Source organism: Arachis ipaensis, chromosome B10 (genome assembly GCF_000816755.2).
Source record: "Arachis ipaensis cultivar K30076 chromosome B10, Araip1.1, whole genome shotgun sequence".
NCBI classification, from domain to species: domain Eukaryota; kingdom Viridiplantae; phylum Streptophyta; class Magnoliopsida; order Fabales; family Fabaceae; genus Arachis; species Arachis ipaensis.
In genome coordinates this window covers 130,855,345-130,860,373 of record NC_029794.2, presented here as the reverse complement: position 1 = coordinate 130,860,373, position 5,029 = coordinate 130,855,345, and the positions used below count along the sequence as shown (strand labels likewise).

The window sequence follows — 5,029 nt, the reverse complement described above, 5'->3', positions numbered from 1 at the left end:
ATTTATTTTGTTTCTTATTAATTCTTATCTATAGACGTTTTCAATCTTTTAATAAATTTATAAAATAATTTATGTGCGACTACAAATTGTGTCCAAATATATTGATTTTATAAATGTAATTGATTTTTTATTATTAGATTGTCCTAAACCATTTTTTTTATTTTGTAGGCAAATTAATTATTGCAGGTATTTTTCGATTTGAACGTAAATTAATACTCTCTACCACAATTTAATAAGTATTATTTTCTTTTATAAATTGTGATAAAGTGTATCGACTTAATAGTGTCCAAAAATTCTACTAAATTGTGATAGAAGATAATGATTTATTACATAAATGTCTACTAAATTATGTCTAAATTGTAAAATCATGTACCTTATGTATAATAATTTACATAAAAAGAGACAAATTTATTTTTTATAGTAATAATTAGGTTAGGATATATAGTTTGATAGTAAAAAATTTATTTATTTTATTTGGTATATAAGTTAGTTTTTTTGTTGATCTGATAATATATGCAGAAGTTAATTTATATTCATATTTATTGTTTTGGATTTTTATAAAATATACGTGTTTATTACTACATTTTTGTGTCTTCTTATTGATAAATTATGTTTAGTATATAAATGATTACGTCCACTTCACTACAAATTAAATTTCTAAATCATATAATACTCTAATTCGGCAACGGACCTTGTTATGCTATATATATATAGGTCAATTTATTCTGGGATAATTATATTATTAATAATACGCATGATCCCTGGTATAATTAGTTACGTTATTGCATTTATCTTTACATCCATGCCTACAACTACAGTTGGTGCTCTTTCACTATCAAAATTAGTCACAGATAAAGGAAACTTTCCACTTATGATATCATATCATATATTATATATTTAAAGAAGCGATTCTAACTTCTAATCCCAAAATTTAAGGGAATATAGTGAAGAATTGACTGATCAACTAAAAGTGTTATAGGCCCAAACTTGATAGTGATCGGATCTTACCAATAAAACAGCTAGTTCATTCATGTCACATGGATTCTTTTAATTATTTGATTTATTTCTATGAATATGAATGCCAATAGTAGAGTTTCACCCCACACTAGCATATTATGTAATCCATCTCTATTTCATCTCGTAAAACTTTTTTTTTTTTAAAAGTAATTTATTAAAATTAGTTTTTCAAAGATGAGTTTTCAAAAATTATAGCAGTAAATAAAATTAAAAGTGAGATAATATATACTTTATCCGCGGGTATTTAACCCGACCCAATCCATTTAGATAGAGTAGGCTACCCGATTCGCTGCGGGTAGAGTAGAGATCGATTTGAGTATGCCTGCGGGTAGGGTAGGGTATGGGTTTAAGGTGTACCCTACTTTATCCTACTCGCACCCCATATATCATACATATTTTATAAAAATTAGGTATATAGTGAATGAGGTGAAAGTTGAACCCACAACTTTGATTCTCTCAAGTTTTTTTAACAATTGAGAGAGTAAAGTGTAATCTCTCACCATTAATTTTATAAGTGGGACCAAGAAAAAATATGAGAGAGAAAGAGAGTAATAAAATGTTAGAAATCAGACTTTACTCCCTCAATTTTTTTTTTATAACAATTGAAAGGATCCATTCTCACGACCTTTCTCATATAATGATTTTCAATAAGTGAGCAAACACATGGATTTATAGCCCGTAATAGCCTAGGGGTTGGGTTGACCCGCGGCAAAACTCACTGTGTTCCGTTTGTAAAGCGGGCATTATCAGTCAGCAGCGAATGCAAGTCTCCAAGTGGGGCTTTCATGTCTAGGGACCTTCCCCTTGGCCTATAGCCTTCTAATCGGAAAAGGGGCAATTGGATTTCGTTCCTGACACTTCATAGCAACTCACTTATTTCGAAAATAGACGCGAGAAAGAAGCCATCTTTCTCCTATAGTACAAAGAATGGACTTTGAAGAAAGGCGATGATCATTCATACATAGCATAGTCCAAGCGGACCCACTTAAAATCTTTACTGAACTATGACCGGCCATCATATTAGCAAATAAACGTATTCCTGAGCTTAATGCGCTAGAATTTCCCACAAGAGTCAAACTATAATAGTCTCCGACTCATATGGCGGCGGGGGCCGGAACCCGCTTCTTCCAGAACCAAGATCTTCCCTTTCTTCCTGTATAATCAACCTAGGTTCGTGCTGCTCTCTCAACGAGGTTTATTGCCAGCGATGCTCAAAGACGAATCGTTCCATCCTTGGAGGTGGAATAGTTGGTTAATAATTCACCTATTCTAGTTGGGGCTCCCGCTCCTGGCTCTTCATCCGCCTACGGAGTCTCTCTTGTATGAACTTTAAGATTTTATTGTTTTTAATTTTAATTTAATTTTTTATTTTTTTATTTTATTAATATGTATGAAATTTGGAATGATTGAATTTTATATTTTCTTTAAAAAAAATTTGATATTTAAGAATGATTAAATTTTATATTTGTTTTGAAAAAAATTGATATTTCTGCAAATAGGATAGAGTTTAGAACTTTAGAATAAATGTAGAATTAGAGTTGAGAGATTCTCAACTTGCGAATAGGATAAGGTATAATTTTAATGAAATTTTTAACCCACGAATAAGATTAGGGTAGGGTCCTACCCATTGCCAGCCCTATCCTTAACTTTTCAAAATTAAAAATACAAACACATAAATTTACCAAAATATCTCTCAAATTTTTTACTAAATCCGACCTTTACCATTTTCTTCTTCCTTTATTTAAAGTGAATTAAATATATACTTCTTTTATAGGCTCAATTTTTTGGATATATAAATTCTGTGTGTGTTGTGCATGGTTATGAAAGTGGGTGGTGCTAGACATGAATGTAGGGACAATTTTTTCTGAACTATCAAGTGAAGAAAAGAGACTGTCCGATTTCTTTATTAAAAAAATTAAGAACACAAATCGGATGGTCCGATTTGTGTGGGAGGAAAAATCGGATGGTCCGATTTTAATATTATTTTTTTTAATTGTCTAAAACACAAATCGGACGGTCCGATTTGTGTACTGCAAATTTTTTTAATTTTTTAAACACAAATCGGAGGGTCCAATTTACTCTTGACACCACAACTGCGTAAAGTACCCATACACTTCATAACTACGTCTTACACCACTTTCTCCTCTATATCTAAATTAAAAAATGTCTTTTATACCATGTGAGATACAATCAATGACACATGACGATAAATTTAATCATATTTTATTCTTTTAGAATAAATTGTGCATCCTTTTCAAGTAATATTGTTATGTAAAAAATTGGGAAAAAATAAATTCATTACAAACATAGTTGTGTCATATAGAAATTGAAATATATATTTTTTTAATTCATTCTCCTAATTGTCTTTTAATATTTAAATTTGTAATATTCAATAAAAATATTTTTTGAAAACATTAAAAAGATAAAAAAGTTTAAACCATCTTTCTTTAAAAGTTAAAAGAATAATTAAAAAGATGAATCAGGACTTTCAATTATTTTTTTTAAATAAAAAAACAGTTGTTAATTTTTTTTACGATAATTATTAAATTAGAAAATAATAGAAGTGGCTTAAATATTACCATAAAGGCACATGAAAACTCCTTTTTCACATTTATTTATTAAACCATATCCGAGTTTCAATTATAACAATCATATATATGCATGAAAAGTTTTATTTTCTCCCATCTCTGATTGAATTCTCGAAAGAGAATATTTGTATAAGGATGATAAAGTCTTAATCTACCTTATTAGTTTTATGCTTAGCTAACCTTTTTTGTTTTTATATTATAATTTTTGTTTGTGCCCATCCATTATTATGTTTGGCCTAACTAGAAAAACCAACATTTTGTCCCTGTCCCTATCATATTGTTTCTGTCCTAAAATCCAAGCTACTGTACTGATTGGACATACGTATAGACATGCATGATATAAATACGAGATTATTTGTTTGTAGTATAATACTAGAGTATAGTATCAACATTAAACAATGTATGCTGTTCCATTTGGTGGCATTTAGGTAAATATTGGAAAAGCGTTGGGGTATGGTGGGAAAAACGAGAGTCAAAAGAACGACAACCCGCCAAACACACCAGTCTCTGCAGTAAAATGAACCAAATAAATAATAAATAAATAAATAAATAAAGAAAACAGCTAATTATTTAATTATGTATACATAAAACAAAACAAGGTTAGTTATCAAATTAAATACTCCTTAAGTTCTTAAAATTGCATAAGAATCTTTCTTAGACAAGTGTGCCTCCCACTCGCGGAGGAGGTGGGGACGGCGCGTGGGAGCAATTCACGGTAGCGCCCACTAAAAAGGGCGGTAACAGGTAAAAGGTTAAGAATGATGGAGCGAATGGAAAAAAAAAAAAAAGAGATTGATTTTGAAGTTGTTGAGAGGGGAGACAAATGAGTCAGGTGCATAAGCACAAGCACAAGCACAAGCTTTTCTCCTTTTTCTCTTCTCTTCATTTTTTTTTCTTCTTTTCACCTTTTCCAAAAGCAACGCAATGCACATCCTTTAGATTCTTCTTCTTCTTCTTCAATCCTCATTCTTCAATCCTGTCTTTCTCTTTTTGCACAGAGCCAGCTCCTTCACCTATTTCTGACTCTATGTTTTTGTAACTTAATCCATTTTGGACTTTGCTGCTGCCTCCTAGATTCTTATGTGAGTTCTCTTCTCACTTCTTTTTTCCAACTTTCTCACTTTCATTACCATATTCTTTTGCATCTTGGAGGTTTTTTTTTTCTTCTTTTTATTTGCATTGGCTGCATGCAATGGAATTTGCAGCTGCTTTATCTCTCTGAAGTACTACTACAACTGCTTCTAAGTAAGAATTCTTTTGGTTTCTTTGAATTAGTAATTTATTTTTTCTTTTAGGCATGGGATACAATTTGGAATGTAGGTTACTATAATGATATTCAGGAATGTGGTTCTGAATTTTGAAGTTGGTAATTAATGATTTTCAGTACCATGGTCAATAGATGATCCTCTTCTTGCTGGATCTCA

General features: G+C 30.7%; 1 protein-coding gene across 4 annotated transcripts in view; it reads left to right on the top strand.

Annotated features, from left to right (window-relative positions):
* LOC107623329 (stomatal closure-related actin-binding protein 2) overlaps window positions 4,417-5,029 on the top strand; it is a 5,716-nt gene continuing 5,103 nt past the window's right edge. For 2 of the 4 annotated variants that reach the window (XM_016325540.2, XM_016325541.2), the window contains exon 1: window positions 4,417-4,687. The gene's annotated coding sequence lies outside the window, so the exon portion shown is untranslated. The other 2 variants (XM_016325543.2, XM_016325542.2) reach the window with 1 other exon arrangement.